Here is a 13,957-nt window from a genome sequence, read left to right on the forward strand (position 1 = left end):
AGTAAAGACAAAAGGAGAGTGCGAATGTTTTATAGCAGTGTCATGCATGTGATGGACAGTCTCTGCAGTGGGGCCCTGGGTGATCTTGAACCGCTAAGGTTTTTTCATGATCATTTCTCTGTGTTTGCTGGCAAAGCACAGTGTGAGACTACACCTTTAGATAATGTTTCCACAATAAGGACTAAAGAATTTTTTAAATTTTATTTATTTACCTTTAGAGAGGAAGGGAAGGAGAGAAACACCAATGCGTGGTTGCCTCTTGTGAGTCCCCTGCCAGGAACTGGCCCACGACCCAGGCATGCGCCCTGACCAGGAATCAAACCACGATCCTGTGGTTTGCAGGCCTGCACTAAATCCACTGAGACACACCAGCCAGGGCAGGATTATTATTATTATTTTTGGTTAAGCTTTGGTGTAGGGCTTGCCGAGATGGAAAGAGAACCTAATGCCAAGTCCCATTTCTGGTGACCTTCATAATACTATAGAAATAGCATCCACCTTAATGATTTCGTGCGAGGGATCTAAAATAGAGACTCAGAAAGTCAGCAGCTCACAGCCAGCCTCCACTCTTCTCTCCTCTTCCTTTGTTTTCACTTGCTCGTTACTAGGAGCTGTTGGTCTAAGGAGGGTTCCCATCCTTCCTGGCCAGCCCCTGAGCTCTAGCTTTCTGCCTTGTGCTAAACAGTAGTTCAGATCCCTTCGCTGGAGAGATGAACAAAACGTGGAGAGGACAAGACATAGACTGCTCTCTTCTATCCTCGGTTCATCTCTAGTAAATAAAGTCGACATGGGTACATGTGGAATTATTTGCCTAAAATCTGTCCTGATGTCCTGAAACTCTCCAGATTTTTCTGCTTAAATAACTCTTCAGAGTTTCTGCTTTCTGATGAAGATTTCTGTCTCAATTTAAAATGTATATATATAAAAAAAAGGGCAATTACATGTTTTTAACTTACCAATAGTGTTTCCTAAATCATATCTAACTTCTAATTCAAATTTCAGCTGTTTTAGTCTTAAGTAAATTAGATTTCAGTTCATTGTGAAGTGTGTAAGAATAGCACAGTACATTCTTCACTGTTAAAGTGAACTGAATTACTTCTGGCCAAGATGGAGGCGTAGGTAGAAATACTGTGCCTCCTCGCACAACCAAGTTTAAAGACAACGAAGTTTTAGTAATAAAAACGGAACCAAAACACAGAAAATTGAACTGTATGGAAGTCCAACAACAACAAACCATTTATCCAGAGGTAAGAGGGGCGGAGCCAGCAGCTGGTGGAGAGGTGTTGGCTGGCGGAGTAGGGTTGTGCAGGAAAAGATGGCCAGACCAATGCAGGTGTGGGGAACGGTTGGCAGATCCCTGGCATGGGGTGGCAACAGCGGACCCAGTGAGGGCGCAAGGTGGCTGGCTGACCATGGTCACACATTCGCGCACAGATAAAGCAGGCAAAAAAACGAGCAGTGAGACAGACCACACAAACCAGGGCCCCAGCGATGTGAAATAAAGCCTACGAGCACCAACTGGAAAAACTTTCGGTGTCAAGGTGCCAGAAGAAGCTCCCAGGCTCACAGAGAGTTCATTGGGGAGACCCACAGGGTCCTGGAGGGTGCACAAGCCCACACACTAGGGAACCAGCACCAGAAGGGCCCAATTTGCTTGAGGGAAGCAGCAGAGGAGACCAAGATCCGAGAAAGAGCAGAGCAAGTGTCGTTGCCCCTCTCTGACCCTGCCCCCACATACAATGTCACAACCCAGTGACTGGGTCACCCTGTCCTGGTGAACACCTAAGGCTCCATCTCTCATACATAACAGGCTCGAGCAGACCAAAACATTATGGCTCAAGAACAGCTCAAAGCCCCAGAGTCAAAAATTCTAAGTGACCAAGAGATAGCCAGCCTATCAGATGCACAGTTCAAAACACTGGTGATCAGGATGCTCACAGAACTGGTTGATTTTAGTCACAAATTAGATGAACAAATGAAGGCTAAACTAAGTGAAATGAAGGGAAATGCACAGGGAACCAATAGTGATGGGGAGGAAACTGGGACTCAAATCAAGGGAGTGGACCAGAAGGAGGAAAAAAATGACCAAACAGAAAAGAATGAAGTAACAAGAATTCAAAGAAAAAAAAATGAGGAGAGGCTTAGGAACCCCCAGAACATCTTTAGACGTTGCAACATCCAAATTATAGGGCTACCAGAAGGGGAAGAAGTAGAGCAATAAGTGGAAAACTTATTTGAACAAATAATAAAGGAGAACTTCCCCAATCTGGCAAAGGAAATCCAGAAAGCTCAGAGAGTCCCAAAGAAGGTGGACCCAAGAAGGAACACACCAAGGCACATCATAATTATATTAGCCAAGATTCAAATGAAGGAGAGAATCCTGGAAGCAGCAAGAGCTAAGGGGACAGTCACCTACAAAGGAGCTCCCATCAGACTGTCAGCTGATTTCTCAAAAGAGACCTTATAGGCAAAAATGAGCTGGAAAGAAGTATTCCAAGTCATGAAAGGCAAGGACCTACATCTAAGATTGCTCTATCCAGCAAAGCTTTCATTTAGAATGGAAGGACAGATAAAGTGCTTCTCAGATAAGATCAAATTCAAGGAGTTCATCATCACCAAGACCTTATTATATGAAATATTAAAGGGACTTAATCTAAGAAAAAGAACATAAAAAAGATGAGCAGTGGAAGGACAGGAAACGCACAGTTATTAACAACCACATCTAAAACAAAAGCAAACTAAGAGGACAGCTAGATCAGGAGCAGAACCATAGAAATGAAGATCACATGGAGGGTTAGCAACAAGGGAGTGGGAGGAGGAGAAGGAGGGAGAAGGTACAGAGAATAAGTAGCATAGACGGTAGGTAGAAAATAGATAGGGGGGAGGGTAAGAATAGTATGGGAAATATAGAATCTAAAAAACTTGTGACACATGGACATAAACTAAAGGCGGGGAATGGTTGGGAGGGGTGTGCAGGGTGGAAGGGAATGAAGAGAGAAATGGGACAACTGTAATGACATAATCAATAAAATATATTTTTAAAAAGTGAACTGGGGAAATGGGAGGGAGGTGGGGAGATGGGGCAGGGGGGCTGGGATGGGAGAAATAGACAAAAAACTGTACTTGAAAAATAACTAAATAAAATAAATAAATAAATAAATAAATAAATAAATAAAAAGTGAACTGAATTGTTAATGATATTATTTGATTATTTTATCACTGAAAATTTCTCTTTTTCATCCACTCATACTCCAACCTTTGTAGAAAGAAGCATGACAGTAAAGTGAGAAGATGCTGATGGAGAATGGTAGTTAATTATGGCAGTGGGTGGACTTCAGGTTACAAGGGAAATGTACCTTGATACCTTTCCATTTCCTTTTTTGGCACATTTGGAAACTTCTGCTCACAACACAATCTCAGGGCTATGGCCATATTCCCTCGGGTGACCCACAGTCCCACATGGAGACATCTAACCCTTCAACTGCCTCTGTGGACAACTCAGCCAATAGGAAGAAAATAGTGGCTTATCTCTCCCTTGGCCACCCATTGTCTGGCTCATGGGAGAGGGAAGGGAGGGAGAAAGTGAGGGAGAGAAACATCAATGTGTGGTTGCCTCTCATGTGCTCCCTACTGGGGCCCTGGCCTGAACCCAGGCACGTGCCCTGATTGGGAATCAAACCCGTGACCATTTGGTTTGCAAGCTGATTGATGCTCAGGCCACTGAGCCACACAAACCAGGGTAAGAACAAGCTTTTGATATATGTATCAACTTGCCTGAATTTCAAAAACAAGATATTAAGTTAAAGAAGCCAGGCCAAAAATAGAACATAATTTATGATTCACTTACATGTGGTTTTGGGACAGACAAAACTAATCTATACTGAAAAAATCAGGAGAGAGGTTGTTGCCCTTGGTTGGTATTGAGAGAAATTTTTGGGATGACAAAAATGTTCTTAGGAGTGGGTTAAATGGGTATGTTCAACTGTCAGATATTACTTGTACAATTTGTGTATTTTACTGTATGTAAATTTTACCTAAAAATAAAAACTGTAAATAAATATTGGTCTTTGTTTGCAAGGTTTGCTTTTCACAGTAGTATGGATTAGCAACCCTAAAAGTCTCTTTTGTTTTCTAGACTTGTGTAAATAAATACTTTTAGGACAATGGAAGCCAGCTTTCTCACTGGTGGAGAAGGAAGTCACAAATGCGGTATGGGGAGAGCTACCATGAACTTCGGAGCTATTGCTTTGGGGTTGGAGGTGTCCCTGTGATTTGCCATTTTTAAGATAGGCAGGTACATAGTTTTTTGTATATTTTATTTACATGTTGATGTATGTTTATATGCATTTTCCTAGCTCCGTCTGCTGAGAGGGTGTAGACACAATGACACATTAGTAGCAGTGCATAGTCCTGGCCTCCAGATTTGGTTTCAGGAAAAGAACAGGGTGAGCATAGCATATCTTTTTTTAAAATTACTTTATTGTTGTTCGATTAGAGCATAGCATATCTTATGCTAGAAATTAGAGAGAATGCTTAAAGAATGATTAGAATATGTCAAAGGTACAAAGTACAAAGGATCTAACTTGAAGTTTCTCTCAGGATCATGTGAGCATCAAAGTAAATGATAGATGTGGAATACAATCCATTGAATAACATGAGATTCCACCCTGATATGATTGATTGATTGATTGAATGAATGAGTGAATGAGTGAATGAGAAAGACAGGAAAATTTTGACAATAGACTACTGACTAAAAAATGTAGAAAAAAAAAAACGAAGACATCATAGTGGATGTTAAACTAGTGGGCAAATATAAGAGAATATTTACACTGTATCAAAGCTCTTCCCCACCAATTACTTAGTATTTGCCAAGGGAAAATACTAACTTTACAATGAAGAAATCTGGTGGCTAGTACCTTTACCTAGTGATTAATGTTAACATGAGCAATTTTGGGACAATTTGACATCATGTGTTTCCTGATATGATCCTCTAAGGATATGGAATCACTTCTGTGTTACTCTTGCCAAAAATGAATAACCTGAAGGTAATTATGATGCAATATCGGACAAATTCAAATTGAATGATATTCTACAAAATATCTCACCTGTACTCTCAACACTGAGAACTTGTTCCAAATTATGAGACTGATGAGAATTGACAACTAAACACAATATGGAATCCTAGAATGGGTCCCAGACAAGAAAAAATAAATAGGTATGAAGGATATTATTTGAACAATTGAAATCGAATATGAACTTCAGATGCTCTAACAGTGTGGTACTGATGTTAAATTTTTTGACTTAGACTATTGTAGTGGTTACGTAAAAGAATGTCTTTGTCCTTGGAAAATACACACAAAGGTGTTTAGGGGTATAGGTCTTCCCTATACCTGGTAACAACTTAATTTTAAATGGTTCATAAAAATACATATATATGCATGTATTCATGCATACAGGACACAAATATGTTTCAGAGAGAAAGGGACTGATAAAGCAAACAGTGCAAAATATAAATAATTTGTAAGTTTGGTGGATATATGGGAATTCCTTATACTATTCTTGCAACTGTTTTGTAAATTTGTTAATTATATCAAAATAGTTCAAAAAGGTATTTACGCCCTGGCTGGTGTAGCTCAGTGGATTGAGCACAGGCCTGTGAAGCAAAGAGTTGCTGGTTCCATTCCCAGTCAGGGCACATGCCTGGATTGCAGGCCAGGTCCCCAGTAAGGGACACATGAGAGGCAACCACACATTGATGTTTCTCTCCCACTCTTTCTCCTTCCCTTCCCCTCTCTCTAAAAATAAATAAATAAAATATTTTAAAAGGTATTTACATTACTGACATACAGATGTATAATATACCTACACGTGTGTGTCTGTCTGCTAACTTCAATGGCTGACTGTTACATTTGTAAGTGTCAGAAAAACATGAGTGTTGAGTTTGAAATGGTGATCCTTATTCTTAAGAACAAACCCTTTATAGTGCTAATTCCTACCACTCTCTGTTCCTCAGATTTGATCGTTGTTTAGCTTTGGAAATACTGAGAAGTTGGGAAAAGATACCCTACTTTATTTTCACCGTTAACTAAAACTACAGAGCCCCATGTCCAGGACCTACTCACGGTTAACTCTGCCTAGTCCCAACGCCAAATCTGTTCATGAAGCTGTTTTATCTCTGTTGACCTCCTTTTAGAGAAAGATTACTTGAAGGAATCAACATAACCCCCAAACAGGCAATGTGTCTGATGTGAAAAATCTGTCCACAAAAATCAATAGGTGGAAATGCTTTATAAAGCTGAATACATGTGAAGCTTTTTGTTTTTATCCTTATCAGCATTGTACATGCACTTTGCCTATAGAGTCTAGAAATTCAACAAGTTTTGTTAAGAAAAACAGCAAAAGCCAGCCCTCCTTATCTACTCTTCAGAGACAACCACTTTCATTCTTAGAGCTGATTATTTTGGCGATTACTGTCATGTCTCTAAATAATGTGCTTAATTGTTATTTCTTGATTTTTCTGTTTTATTAACTGTTTCTTACTGTGAAAGATGGGGAACTCTCTCTGCTTTTCCTTCACCTATCACGTAGGTATTCACCATTCCCTTCCTTCCACCCTCTCCTGTCCCCTGTCCTCCAAAAACTGTTCTGTCAAAACTTTTGTTAGACCAATGTTAAGGTTTTGCATGAGTATGACTATATAAGCACTAATCACAGCTGAGACAAGTAGTGTACCATAATTTCTTGTTTTGAACATGTCTTTATTTTCCCTGAAATTAATAATTCTCAACTATTAAATAGGTTTAGTTTTTATGAACTTATTATTAATTCAGCCTGAAACTCTTCAACAGTTGTCTGAATCTCCTTTTAAGAGGTTCTGATGCATTAAATGTTGTATTGTTTTCACCTTCCAAAAAAGGCTGCCATGGTACCTGTGCCCTGCAATCTCATTGGTTGGCCCTTGTGTCTAGTGACAGCTGTCATCCTGAACACTCCCTTCACTGTCATTCTGACGAGTCCTTTCACCTCTGGCTTATCTGGACCTTCTGTTTATTGTGCTATAAGTCGTTTTCATTGTTGGTTATACTTTTATTTTAGCAGAGCACATTTTCCAGTAACTTCCTAAGAAACAGGCAAAGGAGTTTTGTTTTTGGTGTTATTTCTGAGTTTTGCATGACTGAAAATATCTTTATTCTGCTTTCATACTTGGTTTGTCAGTTGTAGGAGACTCACCAAATACAGTAAGACTGGAGCATGAATGGAGGTGAAAAACTTGCAGGAGAGTCAAAGCCAGAAAGTTCAGGAGCGGTTCCTGAGGGTTGTCCGGATACACTTACTGAAGTGAGCTGTTGAAACCGGAAAACACTAAAACACCTGTCACTGGCTGGCTTTCATTCCTGCTCCACTTCTGTCTTCTGTCTGTAGGAGGAGGACTCAAGATGAATCTCAAGTCAGTCACAGAAAATGAGGAATGCTGTTTTTTTGTATGTCTGAGTTTGTGATAAGTTAAGAGTTGACCCTCCATATACATTTCCAATTTATTTTACCCCCCCTCCCCCGCTAGTGTCTTTTGCTCTTATAATCAGGAAAAAAATCAACAACAACAGAAAACAATATTGGTGTTTCCATATTGTAGCAAAAATTTTGTGGAAAACTAAAGGAAATATTGTAGAAGAGCATTTCTAAGGCGTTGTTCATACACGCAGACCCTGGGAAAAGCCCTGACACCAAAAATCTGCCTCCATGAGCAGAGGCAGGGTAAGACACAAGAAAGAAGCTGGCCCCTGCAGTCTGGTATTTAATAGAGCTTATGAAAGAAAACTTACATACAAGGTAGGAGGTGCATCTTGGGCAGGACGGAACGGATCCCCATGCTGCTTAACAGGCAAAGAGGGCATAGCGATGGGTATTAGTATGTGAATGCTATCAGGTACAGGAAATTACTTTACATACTCGGCCAGGTCAGGACAATGGCCTGTTCCAGGAAGCAGCAGGCAGTGGCAGGCAGAGGAGGGATGCTGGTTTACGTCAGAAAGAACACTGATCACAATCAGACAGACAGTCTCTAAACGGGTTTTGCGGTAAGCAATCTCCATTCTGGCCTGGGTCCAGCTCCAGGTCAGGCCATGGTCGCGTCATGAAATGGGTTCTGCTCCACAGGTGCATAATAAAGCTTCTACTCAACGGCTGATGAGAGAGAGAGTCTGATAAATGGAAGGTCCTGAAGGGGATCATACCATTGAACATGATTTGATGCTTTGCAGAGCTGTCTGGCCCTGCACAGGAGGAATCGCCACAATTTTTCAAAGAGCAACACAAGGATATAATAACTTCAGTTTGCCACTTGTTTTCCTTCTAAGAGAAACTTCATTTTCCTAGGCCCACTTCCCACTCTCCTGTCTAAACATACACAGAGCAGGAGCTGTTTAATAGCTGTCCCTCATTCTGGTGTCTGAGGGGCGTAGCTACTGAGAAGATGTTTACCTAATTTAGTTGAGCTTTGTTTTCCTTAATACTTCATTTTTTCCCTGGATGCCATAATTGCTAAAAAAAAAAAAAAAAAAGCCCACTGATGACAAGTCCACGTCGGTCTGATTATTACTTTTTAGTGATCTGTTCCCACACTCCTACCCCTCCACCTCTTGTCCTCCATAGTTTTAAAGATGGTTTTCAATTATGTTTGACTTCTACAGTTTAACTTCAGGGTGCTTAGTGTTGATTTCCTTCTATTTATCCTGATTGAGATTCACTGAACTTTTGTAATCTTATCATGCCCAGGAAAATGCTCCACTATCATCTTTTTGAATATTGCTTCTCTACAATTCTTTCTACTTTTTCCTCCTGAAGTTTTTACTAGGCACATTTCATTTTTCATGTTTCTTCAATTCTCTCTTATATATTCTGCTTTTTTTCCTCTGCACCAACTTCTGGATGATTTTTTTTAAAATCTCTCTCATTTCCTCTCTATTTTTTTAATTTCTTTTATCCCCCTTAGAGTTTTGATTCTTTCCTCTTTGAAGATTATAACTGGACTTCCACATTGCTTGGATATCTTAGCACCTGGGTTTTCTTGATATTAATTGTTCGTTCATTGTTAATTGGATCCGCTGGTTCTTTCTCACAGAGGTTATTTTCTTTCTAATTTTTGACTGTGAGTTTATTCTCAGAGTTATTTATTGTGAGAATTCTCTGTACTTTTGGTTATGAAGCTGTTCTTATGGAGATTTGATTCTGCTGAGTCTTTTGAGGAGGAACGATGGATGGGGACCTTGGATTGTGTCATCTTAAATACAAATTTGTACCCATAGCCACTCCTGGCAAGGGTTTTGGATTCAAATTTCTTTCTTTTTTTTTTTTTTAAGAATTTTATTTATTTACTTTTATTTTTTATTTTTTATTTTTTATTTAATTGTTGTTCAAGTACAGTTTTCTGTCTTTTACTCTATCCCAACCCAATCCCCCAGTGCTCCCCACCTCCCTCCCATTTCCACCCCTCATAGTTGTCCATGTGTCCTTTATACTTGTTCCTGTAAATCCTTCTCCTTTTTCCCTTGAAATTCCCTTCCCTCTCCCCTCTAGTCACCTGTTCTCTATTTCAGTGTCTTTGGTTATATTTTGCTTGCTTATTTGTTTTGTTGTTTACTTTCCTGTTAAATGTGAGATCATATGCTATTTGTCTTTCAATGCCTGGCTTATTTCACTCAGCATGTTTTCCATTTCCATTCATGCTGTTGCAAAGAGTAGTAGCTTTTTCTTTCTTACTGCTGCATAAAATTCCATTGTGTATATGTACCATATTTTTTTGATCCATTCATTTACTGATGGGCACCTAGGTTGCTTCCAACTCTTGGCTATTGTAAATTGTGCTGCTATGAACATTGGGGTGCATAGGTTCTTTTGGACTGGTGTTTTAGGGTCCTTAGGATATAATCCTAGCAGTGGAATTGCTGGGTCAAAAGGCAGGTCCATTTTTAGTTTTCTGAGAAAATTCAATACTGTTTTCCATAGTGGTTGTACCAGTCTGCAATCCCACCAACAATGGATTAGGTCCCCTTTCCCCCACAACCTCTCCAATACTTGTTGTTTGTTGCTTTGTTTATGATGGCCATTCTGACTGGTGTAAGGTGGTATCTCATTGTGGTTTTAATTTGCATTTCTCTGATGGCTATCAATTTTGAGCATCTTTTCATGTGTCTCTGGATCCTCTGTATGTCCTCCTTCATGAAGTGTCTGTTCAAGTCCTTTTCCCATTTTTTAATTGGGTTATTTGTCTTCTTAGAATGGAGTTGTGTAAGTTCTTTGTATATTTTGGAGATTAAACCCTTGTCTGAGGTATTATTGGCAATTATGTTTTCCCATACAGTTGGTTGTCTTTTTATTTTAATACTATTTTCTTTAGCCATGCAGAAGCTTTTTATTTTGATGAGATCCCATTTGTTTATTCTTTCCTTTATGTCCCTTGCTCTAGGGGACATATTAGTAAAAAAGTTGCTGCATGAGATATCTGAGATTTTCTTACCAATGTTTTCCTCTAGGATTTTAATGGTTTCACGGCTTATATTTAAGTCTTTTATCCACCTTGAATTTATTTTGGTGTATGGTGTAAGTTGGTGCTCAAGTTTCATTTTATTGCACGTAACTGTCCAGTTCTCCCAACACCATTTGTTGAAGAGGCTATTTTTAGTGCATTTTATGTTACTGTCCCCTTTGTCGAATATTAATTGACTATAGAGGGTTGGGTTTATTTCTGGGTTCTCTGTTCTGTTCCATTGGTCTATATGCCTGTTTTTGTGCCAGTACCAGGCTGTTTTGATTACAGTGGCCTTGTAATACAATTTGATATCAGGTATTGTGATTCCTCCTACTTTGTTCTTCTTTCTCAAAATAGCAGCTGCTATTCAGGCTCGTTTATGGTTCCATATAAATTTTTGAAGTGTTTGTTCTATGTCTGTGAAGTATGTCATTGGTACTTCAACAGATATTGCATTGAATCTGTAAATTGCTTTGGGTATTATGGACATTTTGATGATGTTAATTCTTACAAACAAACATGGTATATGTTTCCATTTGTTTGTGTCTTCCTTGATTTCTTTCTTCAGTGTTGTGTAGTTTTCTGCATACAGGTCTTTTACCTCTTTGGTTAGGTGTATTCCTAGGTATTTTATTTTTCTTTTTGCTATGTTGAATGGGATTTTTTTCTTGATTTCTGCTTCTGCTTTTTCATTGTTGGTATACAAAAACGCCTTTGATTTCTGGATATTGACTTTGTATCTTTTGTTTTGCCAAATTCATTTATTAGGTTGAGCAGTTTTGGGGTAGAGTCTATAGAATTTTCCATGTACACTATCATGTCATCTGCAAACAGTGACAGTTTTGTTTCCTCCTTTCTGATTTGGATGCTTTTTATTTCCTTTTCTTGTCTGATCGCTGTGGCTAAAACTTTCAATACTATATTGAATAGAAGTGGTGAAAGTGGACAACCTTGTCTTGTTCCTGATCTCAGTGGAAAAGATTTTAGTTTTTTCCCATTGAGTATGATGTTGGCTGTAGGTCTCTCATATATGGCCTTTATTATATTGAGGAATGCTCCCTCTATTTCCATTTTGCTGAGTGTTTTATCATAAATGGGTGTTGTACCTTACCAAAAGCTTTTCCCACATCTATTGATATGATCATGTGACTTTTGTCTTTGCTTTTGTTTATATGATGTATTACATTTACTGATTTGCGAATATTGAACCATTCTTTCATCCCCAGGATGAATCCCACTTGGTCATGGTGTATGATCTTTTTAATGTATTGTTGGATGCGGTTTGGCAATGTTTTGTTGAGGATTTTAGCATCTATGTTCATCAGCGATATTGGCCTGAAGTTTTCTTTCTTTGTTGTATCTTTATCTAGTTTTGGGATTAAGATGACTCTGGTTTCATAAGAAGGGTTTGGGAGTCTTCCCTCATTTTGGATATTTTGGAATAGCCTGTGAAGAATAGGAGCTATTCTTCCTTAAGCTATTCTTAAGGAAGACTCCTTAAGATGCTTTTTGTAGAATGCTCCTGTAAAACCATCTGGTCCAGGGCTTTTGCAGAGCTGGTTTGGTGGAGGCATATTCTTTTAGACTTCTTTTGTCTTGGAAGCTCTTTATTTGGCCTTCTAGCTTGATTGAGAGCCTTGCTGGGTAAAGTAGCCTTGGTTGCAGGCCTCTGGTTCTCATTACTTGGAATATTTCTTGCCATTCTCTTCTTGCTTGGAGTGTTTCCATTGAGAAGTCAGTAGTTAACCTTATTGGGGCTCCCTTGTATGTTATTTTCTTCTTCTCCCTTGCTGCCTTTAAGATTCTTTGTCTTGGAATTTTGCCATTTTAATGATGATGTGTCTTGAAGTGGGCCTCTTTCGGTTCCTATTGATTGGGACTCTCTGTGTTTCCTGGATTTCTGTGACTTTTTCTTTCATCAAATTAGGAAAGTTTTCCATCATTACTTTTTCAAATAGATTTTCTATCCCTTAATCTTCTTCTTCTCCTTCTGGTATCCCTATTATTCAGATATTAATAAGGGCTTGGTGATGATGAATTCCTTGAATTTGACCTTATCTGAGAAACACTTTATCTGTCCTTCCATTCTAAATGAAAGCTTTGCTGGATAGAGCAATCTTGGATGTAGGTCTTTGGATTTCATGACTTGGAATACTTCTTTTCAGCCCCTTCTTGCCTATAAGGTCTCTTTTGAGAAATCAGCCGACAGTCTGATGGGAACTCCTTTGTAGGTGACCGGCCCCTTATCTCTTGCTGCTTCTAGGGTTCTCTCCTTCATTTTAATCTTGGGTAATGCAATTGTGATGTGCCTTGGTGTGTTCCTTCTTGGGTCCACCTTCTTTGGGACTCTCTGAGCTTTCTGGATTTCCTTTGCCAGATTGGGGAAGTTCTCCTTTATTATTTGTTCAAATAAGGTTTCCACTTGTGGCTGTTCCTCTTCCCCTTCTGGTAGCCCTATAATTTGGATGTTACAACGTTTAAAGATGTCCTGGAGGTTCCTAAGCCTCTCCTCATTTTTTTTCTTCGAATTCTTGTTTCTTCATTCTTTTCTGTTTGGTCACTTTGTCCTCCTTTTGGTCCACTCCATTGTTTAGAGTCTCAGTTTCCTTTCCATCACTATTGGTTTCCTGTGCATTTCCCATCATTTCACTTAGTTTGGCCTTCATTTGTTCCTCTAATTTGTGACTAAAATCAACCAGTTCTGTGAGCATCCTGATCACCAGTGTTTTGAATTGTGCATCTGATAGGTTGGCTATCTCTTGGTCACTTAGAATTTTTGACTCTGGGGCTTTTAGCTGTTCTTCTTCTTAAGTCATAATGTTTTGGTCTGTTCACGCCTGTTATGTGTGAGGGGCAGAGCCTTAGGTGTTCACCAGGGCAGGGGGTACCCAGGTCACTGGGTTGTGATGCTGTATGTGGGGGTGGGGTCAGAGAGGGGCAATGGCGTTTGTTCTGTTCTCTCTCTGATTTCGGTGGCCTCTGCTGCTTCCCTCAAGCAAATTGGGTCCTTCTGGTGCTGGTACCCTGGTGTGTGGGCTTGTGCACCCTCCAGGACCCTGTGGATCTCTCCAATGAACTTTCTGTGAGCCTGAGAGCCTCTCCCGGCATCTTGATCCCCAAAAGTTTTTCCAATTGCTGCTTTTAGGCTTTATTTCCTGGCACTGGGGCCCCAGTTTGCGCAGTCTGTCTCACGGCTTGTTTTTTTGCCTGGTTTATCTGTGCGTGAATGTGTGACTGCACTCAGCCAGCCGCCTTGCACCCTCACTGGGTCCGGGCATTTCTACCCCACGCCTGGGATCTGCCAACCTCCACCTACATGCCTGGATCAGTCTGGCCACTTTTTCCTGAGTGACCCCTCTCTGCCAGCCATTGACTCCGCCCCTCTTACCGGTCTGGCTGAACAGTTCGTTGTTGTCGGACTTCTGTACA

This window comes from Artibeus jamaicensis, unplaced genomic scaffold (assembly GCF_021234435.1).
Source record: "Artibeus jamaicensis isolate MK-2021 breed Jamaican fruit bat unplaced genomic scaffold, CSHL_Jam_final contig_851, whole genome shotgun sequence".
In the NCBI taxonomy this organism is placed as follows: Eukaryota; Metazoa; Chordata; class Mammalia; order Chiroptera; family Phyllostomidae; genus Artibeus; species Artibeus jamaicensis.